Raw genomic sequence first — 10,979 nt, forward strand, 5'->3', positions numbered from 1 at the left:
GGCAATTTTTATTCTGGGTCCGTATTGCGCTGAAAAGGTTCACACAAGTACTTCCCTATGCTGTTTGCACCCAGGTAAGGAGGCACGTCCATAAAAGAATCACAAAAAGGAGATACGGGGAAGAAAATCCAGGACGTTTTGTTTTCGGAAAACCAGTTTTGTTCACTCTCGGTCTGGGGCTTACTACGCCTTACTCCCTGGGTGTTTTGGCCTGATATTTTTACCAGACGTTCGTCACTGTGTCTATTGAGTTTTGGCTGAGGTTTGAGTCCCAGATTCGTCCCACAAGATTGGCAATAAATTTTTTATTGATCACTGCCAGGGCTGAAAGGAAGGTTCGTTTGCGTGCGAAGCTGTTTGATTTTTTTCGTGGGTGAATACTCATCCGTTTGACCTGAAATTTGTCGCGTTTTGTCCCAAATTCAGTGGAGATTCTTACGTGGGATTTCAGGAAAAAACTATTTTGGGAGAATTTTTCGGAAATTTTGTGCAAACCAAGGCTATCCTCTACCGGAACTTGTGAAATTTCGCCCTACTTTCGGCAATTTTTATTCTGGGTCCGTATTGCGCTAAAAAGGTTCACACAAGTACTTCCCTATGTTGTTTGCACCCAGGTAAGGAGGCACATCCATAAAAGAATCACAAAAAGGAGATACGGGGAAGAAAGTCCAGGACGTTTTGTTTTCGGAAAACCAGTTTTGTTCACTCTCGGACTGGGACTTACTACGCCTTACTCCCTGGGTGTTTTGGTCAGAAATTTTTACCAGACGTTCGTTACTGTGTCTATTGAGTTTTGGCTTAGGTTTGAGGCCCAGATTCGTCCCACAAGATTACCAATAAATTTTTTATTGATCACTGCCAGGGCTGAAAGGAAGGTTCGTTTGCGTGCGAAGCTGTTTGATTTTTTTTGCGGGCGAATACTCATCCGTTTGACCTGAAATTTGTCGCGTTTTGTCCCAAATTCAATGGAGATTCTTACGTGAGATTTCAAGAAAAAACTATTTCGTGAGAATTTGTCGGAAATTTTGTGCAAACCACGGCTATTCTCTACCGAAACTTGTGAAATTCCGGCCTAATTTCTGCAATTTCATTCTGGGTCCGTACTGCGCTGAAAAAAATTCACAAAAGCACGGTTATTCCATTTCTCGAGGTGTGACGTGCCCCTGGGGGAGATTAAATAAGTTGGATTGGGGCGGTCGGCCTTTTAATTGTGATTTTAATCGAACAAGAACGGGCGATGTTAATCGAGCAAGCGGGCAATCGGTCGGCCGAGAAGTCGGCCAAGCATTGAGACTTGGTGGCGCAAATTATGTCTCCTATAACCAGAAATAATCTATCTAGTATTATTTTACAAAGGCGCAAATTTACATATTTTCCCAGGACACTTCTCTCACGGAAGAAACTTGTAACTGTAACATACACTAGTTACTATAACCAGTAAACTCAGAAATGCACTGAACTCACAGAGAGAACAAATACCCTATGATTAGACGGATTAAAATTTAACCTAGAAGAATTCTGAGGCAACTTGTGATTGAACGCAAACAAGTTGCAAATAACCTGAAAAGTTTCAATGAGACACTAGTTGAAGGCCAAAATACCCAAAACTTTGATCTCGTTGAGACAAGAATTCATGCCATCGGAATCGGCAGTAGAGAATCGATCACCAACCATGAGTTTGTACTGTTCAAAGTCTCGGCCTCTCGGCCAAGTCTTCTGAGGTCTCCGCCCCTCGGTCGTCTCGGCCAACTCGTGTAAGGTCTCGGCCATACCGGTACACTTGCCCCCCAGGCTCAAGGGCAGATGTGTCCGGTGAGTCTTTAATGATGGGTGTCGGTCGGTTTCACTTGATCGTGCGGTTATTCCATTTCTCGAGGTGTGACGTGCCCCTGGGGGAGATCAAATAAGTTGGATTGGGGCGGTCGGCCTTTTAATTGTGATTTTAATCGAACAAGAACGGGCGATGTTAATCGAGCAAGCGGGCAATCGGTCGGCCGAGAAGTCGGCCAAGCATTGAGACTTGGTGGCGCAAATTATGTCTCCTATAACCAGAAATAATCTATCTAGTATTATTTTACAAAGGCGCAAATTTACATATTTTCCCAGGACACTTCTCTCACGGAAGAAACTTGTAACTGTAACATACACTAGTTACTATAACCAGTAAACTCAGAAATGCACTGAACTCACAGAGAGAACAAATACCCTATGATTAGACGGATTAAAATTTAACCTAGAAGAATTCTGAGGCAACTTGTGATTGAACGCAAACAAGTTGCAAATAACCTGAAAAGTTTCAATGAGACACTAGTTGAAGGCCAAAATACCCAAAACTTTGATCTCGTTGAGACAAGAATTCATGCCATCGGAATCGGCAGTAGAGAATCGATCACCAACCATGAGTTTGTACTGTTCAAAGTCTCGGCCTCTCGGCCAAGTCTTCTGAGGTCTCCGCCCCTCGGTCGTCTCGACCAACAGTTTAAATGTCAACCGCGTAAATTCGATTTTTTGAATCCAACAAGTACTTGGGCAATGGACCCATACAATGACCCGACCAGAATAACTTTACCCGATGACGTGTACCCTAGTTTCTTCCAGCGTCTTCCCCAACACAAAACAGGCTAATAGAAATCAGCATTCTACTTCTTTTGCATCGGTTCAGGAACTGTAGTCACTCTGGTTGAAATTGAAGGTTCTCACAGTAAAACTTGTTGAATTGAGTAATGGAAGGGAATGCGAAAAGCGACCAAATCGTGGATGTAGGATCGGTAGTGGAGGCCGTTTCAGCCGATGACGGTGATGCTCCTCTCTACAGCCTCGAAAGTCTTTGCATGCGATGTGGTGAAAACGTAAGCTTCTCCCCATTCTCCGCCACCTTTTCCTTTTCCTTTGGCTTTTCAATGAATTCACTTTCTACTTTTTCGCGCACCTTTGGCGTGGTTAATTCAGGGATTCAATTCTCCATTCTTTTACTATTTTATTCTTCTTTCGGTGGACGTTGCGAAGTTAGCGCTTTGTTTTCTTCTTCCGCTGCATCAATGCGTTCAACTTGTATTCAATACTCGATTACTTTTACTCCTTCTTTTCCGTCCCTCGTAATTTATCGGGTGAACGTTAGATGTTTATGCCATGCTCATGTGTTTTTTCTTCTTCTCTGCGTCATTGCTTTTAATAGTCTATGAACAATGCTCGATTTCTTTTAATTTTTTTTTCTCTTCCCTCGTATTTAATCGGTGAACGTTGGCGAAGTTTAAACAATGCACCTTGTTTTTTTTTTCTTTCCCCGCTTCACTGCGTTTAATTTGTATTCAATACACCATTTTTTTGCCCTTTTCCCTTCTCTCTGAATTAGTTGGTGAACTTTGTCATGTTCTAAACAACGCACCTTGTTTTTGCCTCCTCCTGCTTCGATGCGTTTAATTTATGAGCCGGTGGTGTGTTTACTTTATCCATCAATGCGTTTAGTTGGGGTTTGGGGATTGTGGGGGTGGTAATGAACACCGCTTTGAACTCACAACTCTTTGAACTCACAACTCTTTGAACTCACAACTCCTTGAACTCACAACTCCTTGAACTCACAACTCCTTGAACTCAGGTCATATAGTTTTTATTTCGCTCAAGTTTGTGAAAGTGACTTGTAATAGTACTATTTGTTTTGCATAAGTTTTTAGGAGAAATTTATCAATATAAGCCATTTTCTAGTTTATTATAATAATCAAATTTATGATGTTAAGTTTCATGTAATGGGAACTTAATTAAGCTCTTAATTAAATTGTTTGCGTGTATGAGTTGGGAACTAAGGATACGTTTTGTTCATATTGAAGGATTGGACAAAACGAATAGTTAGCACTTTGCCCAAGCAACCAAGTCACAAGGAAATCTTTTTGTTTTGTCTATTGTATCAGGGTCGGTACACTGCACAAGTGGAATAGGCTAGCACTTGGCACTAACAAAACTGTTGTCTGTTACAATTAGATGATGCACTGCACTCCTAGAATACGTTAGCACTCACTACCTAAACATTTTGCTTTCTCTATTGTGTTGGATCAATGCATTGCACATGTAGAATAGGTTTACAGTCGGCACAAACAAAACGTTTTGGTTTTGTCTATTGCATCGGTTTGATGCACTACACATGTAGTATTGGTTCGTATTAGTGCAGGCAAAACTTTTTTGTTTTGTCTATTGTATCAGGTCGACAGACTCCATCTGCAGAATTGGTTTGCAGTTGGCACAAGCAAAAATTTTGTTTTTGTCTATTCATCAGGTTGATGCGCTGCACTTTTACATTAGGTTTGTACAGGGCACAATCAAATTTTTTTGTTTGTTTATTGTATATGGCCAATGCACTGCACATGTTGAATTGGTAGCACTTATTGTCTTTGTATTCGGTTGGTGCACTGCACATGTAGAATAGTTAGCACTTAGCACCAGGGTTGATGCGCTGCACAAGCATTTTGGAGGTGAGCAGGCGTTGATGGTTATTCTTTATCGGTATTAATGAGATCTAGTTGAAGGGTATATCTGACTTTGGGTGGTCTTGTGCATGGAAGTAGAAGTTGCCTGCGTTTAGTTCAACTTTTTTTTTGAAGAAATAATAATTTATTTTTTGTTAGAGTACTAATCGAATAGTTAGGATAAAGGAGCAATGATCCGATCGGTCATCGGTGTTCGATAACGTTAGCAGAAGACGACCGCGTGGACCAATCGCAGGGTGACACGTGGTCAAGGTGACAGATAGATCAGGTGGCGTAGGAACCACGAAGGTGATCGGTGGTCAGTACCAAGTGACCACCGACAGATCAAGTGGAGAAATGCGAGAAGCAATAGAGCACCGATCAGTCATCGGGTGCATTGTCATCGGGGTCTCGTGTTACACGCAGTTAAACTGGGACCAAGGTTCCCAGCGAGAGCGTTACGCATGAACCCCGCATGAGCAATAGGGCGCCGATCAGTCATCGGGTGCATTGTCATCGGGGTCTCGTGTTACACGCAGTTAAACTGGGACCAAGGTTCCCAGCGAGAGCGTTACGCATGAACCCCGCATGAGTATACCTCAGGGAATCGTGCACGAGGATGGCCTGAGGGAGCCAGTACACCGATCAGTGATCGGTTACTCCCTCAACCCATTACATGCATGACGCCACGAAAGGTAAGCCGCTTACGCGGGGAGCAGTGTTTGGTGAGTGTGCCTAGACCAGCCACACCTGGCACTCTCCTGCGAGCGCGCGAGTTATCCAGATAGAAGAAGGGTCTGAGTCATTCCGCAAGGGAATAACTTAGATCCGCAAAGAGAAGCACCAGAGCCCTGCAAATGGTGACGCGTGTGTGGTTAGATGTGAGTAGCATGCTTCCACGTATCATCATTTGAGAATGGCGCGGCCCAGACGAAAGTGTATTCCGCACGCTAAAGGGAACAGTCTCGCGCAACCTAGCACAGCCAGCGCAGACTCCCGCAGGCGGGCACAGACACCCAAGTCTCACTAACTCTGAGGGTAGGTGGTGATAGGAAAGCACAACAGGGTTCTGACACACGCCAGAGGCGCAGCAGAGCCCTGTTGATCACGTCACCAAAGAGAAAGATAAAAGGGAGTGAGGGTGAGACAAAAAAGGGACTTTTGGTTTTTCCGAGGGACACAGAGTCTGAAAGAGAGGAGGTTACGCATAGAGACAGAGAGCATCTTTTCTCAAGAGAGTTATCACGCTCTCCAGTTGCTTTCTTTTGGTGGTTCTGTGGACTAACTTGAGCGTCGGAGCACAAACGGCCGCTAGAGGCGCCGTCTGTGTGTTTTGCAGGTCACGTTCGGAGCTTGCAGAGGAGGTTCTGAAGGTGCTCGCGTAGAGAACACAGCTGCGCAGACGGATCAGGAGCGCAGCGAGGCCATTCCATCACGCTCGAGTTGCCGGCAGGATCAAGCAATAATGTCATGGTACTAATTTATTTACAAGCAACATTATTACCCGAGTAATTGAGTAATGAATATTTACATTTTTTGTGTGTTTCGTCTTTTGTGTTGTTCTATCCAGGGCCATGTTAAAAATCAAGGAAACAATTATTTATCGCTCAACAAATGAGTCAAATTCACCCTAAGTCTTAATATTGTATCTTCATCCAAAATATTTAAATTTTATCATCTGACTTGAATTTCTGTCATGTTTGTCAGGGGATTACAAGATTTTTATTGACTTTAATTCCCCACTTCAGAAAGGTATGTCTTGTCTATTGCTCCATTTGCTCTTGTGATTGGCAAGTGGTTACTGTTAGTAGGTATTGGGATATATCATATATGTAGTTAAATTTCATCTTTATTTCTGTCTTTCCTTATGTTTAGGCCTCATTCACTTTTCTCCCTGATGTTATTTGTTACATATTTCAATTAAATGAATTAGCATTATTGATTCACAAATTACATAATGGATCGTAATACATATTATTTTTATCTGCTGTTTCTTTTGTTTTGTCTGTCCATTAGTTTTCTGAAATATAACTCATTGTCACATTTACCTTTCCTGCAGATTTTGTTATCAGCTTTTGAATGTCCACATTGTGGTGAGAGGTAAACGGCCCTTTAGTCTATGCCCTCTCCGTGTGCGTTGAACATAATTAGTTCCTTTGATCTTCCTCTTAATTTTTCTTTCTTTTATAATTATTGATTTTATCTGTTAGGAACATTGAAGTACAGTTTGCTGGTGAAATTCAACCACGTGGTTGTTGTTACACTTTGAAGATTCCATCAGGCGAGCAAAAGGTTGGTTTGTTCAAATTTCAATTCCCCATCCCCAAATGATTATTTTATATAACATAAGAAAACATATATGGCGCCTAGGTACTCCAATGCCTCTATTAGCTATCTTCTTCCCATTCAGTTAACATCCATGCTGAGGTTCTTTTCACTAGTGACTGACTGTTAGGCAGGAAAATAAAGACAGCACTTGGAGGGTGTATCATAGAAGGAAATATAAAAATAAGGGTTAAGCGGGTTAGTTAGTTGTGGTGAGGGGGTCTTTAAATAAAGACCAACCTGCTGTGGGGGAGGGGATATCTGAATTGTTGTAAGAAGTTGACAGGATTAAACCTGTGTGAAAGGAGCTATTCTCCTTTGTAACCCTTTTGGGTGTTCTGTTCTGCATTGTAATAAAACAGAGTTTTCTTTCTTCTTGCTGTGTTTGGGAGGGAATTCTGGTTTTTCTGTCTAGGAACCTAACAGTTGGTCCGACCTGCCGGATCTGAAAAAACAGAGAGTGAGGAAGAAAAGATGGAACAGAGGATGGCAGCAGTAGAGAAATTTACCAGCGAACAATTGAAATGGAATTCTGAAATAAGAGCAGAAATTCTGGGGTTGAAAGAAGGCATGCTGGAGTTAAAAGAAATCAAAGAAATGTTGCGGGATCTCAAGAAAGGAGATAGAAGGTCGGAAGGGGGAGAGTGTTCGATGAATGGTGAGGAAAGAGTGGAGGAACCATCAAGGCAGGATAGCCAATGGGAAAAGATGAAGGAAGGAGAGATGAAGTCGTGGGGTAGGAGAGTGGAGTTACCGGGGTTTGAGGGCGAGGACCCAATGGGTTGGCTGGCCAGAGCTGAAAAATTCTTTGAGGTGCAGAATGTGATAGCAGGGGAAAGATTAAAACTGGCCTTCATCAGTATGGAGGGAAGCGCCAGTCCTTGGTTCAGTTTTTGGAGAAAGAACTCCAAGAATCCTTCTTGGGAAGAGTTTTCCATGGCGCTGAATAGGAGGTTTGGGGGAAAGGAGAGAAGTTCTGTTTTTGAGAAGCTGGCGAAGATCAAACAGAATGGAAGAATTCATGAATACATTCAAGATTTTGAGCTGTTAGTGTCACAAGCACCACAGACAGGGGAGGAACAGCTGCTGGGGTATTTTTTTGCTGGATTACAGTCCAAGATTCGTAATCAAATCAGACCGCATGACCCCAAAGAATTGATGAGAGCCATGGAGATTGCGCTGGATGTTGAGGAGTCCTTCAGGGAAGAAAAAATTAGCAGTTTTGGGCATAGGAATAATGCGTCTTTTCTGCATTATCAAGGAAGCACCGGGATAACATGCCACACAAATTTGCATAAGGGGAATAGTGGGCCAGTCTCGTCTAGTTTGACTAGCACAGCAAGGAATGAGTCTTCTTCTTCCAATAGAGAGTTTCGGCCAGGAGAAGGATCCAGAAACAGGGGGTCCAGGACCCTTCCCTATCCCGAATATGTGAGAAGAAGGGAAGAGGGAAGATGTTTCCATTGTGGAGGGGCGTACGGTCCCGGACATCGCTGCCCTGAAAAGAATTTGAGGGTTATCATTTTTGCAGAAGATGAGGGAGACCCTACAGAGGTGAATCATTCTGGGTGGGGACAGATTGAGGAAGATTTGGAAAAAGAACATCAAGGAGCAGTGACCTGATTTCAACCTTGAGGACAAGGTTGTTTTGTCAGAAATGAGTAATGTTAGGCAGGAAAATAAAGACAGCACTTGGAGGGTGTATCATAGAAGGAAATTTAAAAATAAGGGTTAAGCGGGTTAGTTAGTTGTTGGGTTAGTTAGTTGGGGTGAGGGAGTCTTTAAATAAAGACCAACCTGCTGTGGGGGAGGGGATATCTGAATTGTTGTAAGAAGTTGACAGGATTAAACCTGTGTGAAAGGAGCTATTCTCCTTTGTAACCCTTTTGGGTGTTCTGTTCTGCATTGTAATAAAACAGAGTTTTCTTTCTTCTTGCTGTGTTTGGGAGGGAATTCTAGTTTTTCTATCTAGGAACCTAACAATGACCTAGTTTGAAGGATGGTTTTTCATACTTTTGCATCCATGTTTAGCTAGAAGACCATTGTTGTTGAAATCAATATTTACCATGTAGGATCATACTATGCTATGAGTTGAACACACCCTGGAAAATCCCTTTCTTCTTATTTATGAAGCCCTTCCCAATCCATTCGTGATCTTCTCCATCTTGGACTGTTCAACCTTTTCTTTGTCATTCCATTGTTGCCTTAGAGTATTGCCACCTATAACTTTTATTATTGCACCTTCCTTTGGCTGTAGCAACATTTTCAGTTTAGTAATCCTTACCATAGAAGTTAATTTTGTGGGATTGAGCTTGACCCTATGCTCAAACTCTATGATGGTAACAAAGGCAATCCTAAATCAATTGTTGGGTCACCTACATTGACCAATTCCAGACTTATAGTCCTTGGCATAGGGGGTGTTGGTTCAAATGCATATTAATTAAGGACAATCCTTGCCCACCATAATTTGCAGCCACGTGCACCTTCATTATGGTAGGTGAGTGGGTAAGTATAAATCCCGCATAAAACTTGGAAAATTGTGTGGTTAGCTTAAATCCTAAACCTAAATACTAAGATAGTTCAACAACATAATTTTCTAGTCAACTAATAAACAAATAGAATTAAGAATTTCTTTCTCACATTTCTGATTATACTATTTGGATACCTGACTTACTATAGTTATAACTTTTAAATCTAATTTTGTTTTAATGTAGTGATTTTGGAGGTTATTTTCTTTGTTTATGATATTCTTATGCATATGCATTATATATGTATAGTTTTGCATTTTATGTAAAACCATAGGATCTTACCATCCAAGTTAAGATCCCCAATTTACGAGTTTTTAATCTCCTTATCCTAGGTAGAATATTGAGTTTAGCATTGTAAAGGACATCTATCATGTAATGATATAAAACTATTTGAAGCAAAATGCATGCAATCAAGATTGTAAAACTTGAGAGTTCATAGAAACTTGTGAAGGCTTTTGTAAACTTGACTCAAACTTGTAAGAGTTTACTTACCATAAAAAATATTAACAATAAATAACATAGTAATTATACATTTGAACTCCATAATAAAACAATTGTTAAAACAAAAACTTGGCAATAAAACAATACAGTCAACTACAAAAGTAAAGCATCTCGGGTTGTCAATAATACATTTCTACTAAATAAGTTTAAACTACATCAAATAATTAAGAAATAAAATATTATCTCTAATACTTGTTATGGTGAATGTATGATTATTTGGGATTATCTTATTTTGATTTGTAAACTTGTCTTTGTGGTTTGCCGTTATGATGATTTGTTTATACAAGTGTCTAACAAGTTTAATGAATGTAGATGCTAAATCGTCAAGTGGTTAAATCAGAATCTGCTACCATTAAGGTACTCAAATTTGTTTTGTTTATTTTCTTCATATTTATATAAACCTGTGTACCCTATTTCCTATTTAGATTGTAATCTTCAAAATTCTTTAGTTCATTAACACCTTGGTTCTTGTCTCTTTGAAGTCTAGGGCTAAGCCACATAGTCTTAGTTGAGCTGATATTATCTACCTACATACCTACATACCTATTTATCTCAATGTCTATTTGTTTACATAGATAGTTAGAAAGATAGATATTTTTATGAAAGAAGTAATTTAAGATGTTGCTTATAAATTTTAATGACTAATCTGGTTCTATTATTCAAAATTTATAGTCTGCTTTGTAATAAATTTATTCAAAAGGCAACCTTATATGTATATGATTGTGCAGATACCTGAACTGGATTTTGAGATTCCACCAGAGGCTCAACGTGGTAGTTTGTCAACGGTACATAATTCTGATTACATTAAAGTAATAAGATAATTCTGATGCCGAACGAGGCATAAATAATTCTGATTACATTAAAGTAATAAGATAATTTTGATGCCGAACGAGGCATAAATAATTCAGAATCATTCTGATGCCGAACGAGGCATTAATAATTTCGATTACGTTAAAGTACTAAGATAATTCTGATGCCGGACGAGGCATAAATAATTCTGATTACATTAAAGTAATAAGATAATTCTGATGTTGAACGAGGCATAAATAATTCTGATTACATTAAAGTAATAAGATAATTCTGATGCCGAACGAGGCATAAATAATTCTGATTACATTATAGTAATAAGATAATTCTGATGCCGAACGAGGAATAAATAATTCTGATT

General features: G+C 40.3%; 1 long non-coding RNA gene across 1 annotated transcript; it reads left to right on the forward strand.

Moving 5' to 3' along the window:
• The first annotated feature begins 5,999 nt into the window (after positions 1–5,999).
• LOC137817552 (uncharacterized) lies at positions 6,000–10,599 on the forward strand. The gene is made up of 5 exons (XR_016517528.1): positions 6,000–6,209; positions 6,517–6,557; positions 6,679–6,749; positions 10,124–10,168; positions 10,540–10,599. It is a non-coding gene; the product is annotated as an uncharacterized LOC137817552 (long non-coding RNA).
• The last annotated feature ends 380 nt before the right edge of the window (positions 10,600–10,979 follow it).

This window comes from Phaseolus vulgaris, chromosome 11, assembly GCF_051622355.1.
Source record: "Phaseolus vulgaris cultivar YP4 chromosome 11, ASM5162235v1, whole genome shotgun sequence".
Taxonomy (NCBI): Eukaryota; Viridiplantae; Streptophyta; class Magnoliopsida; order Fabales; family Fabaceae; genus Phaseolus; species Phaseolus vulgaris.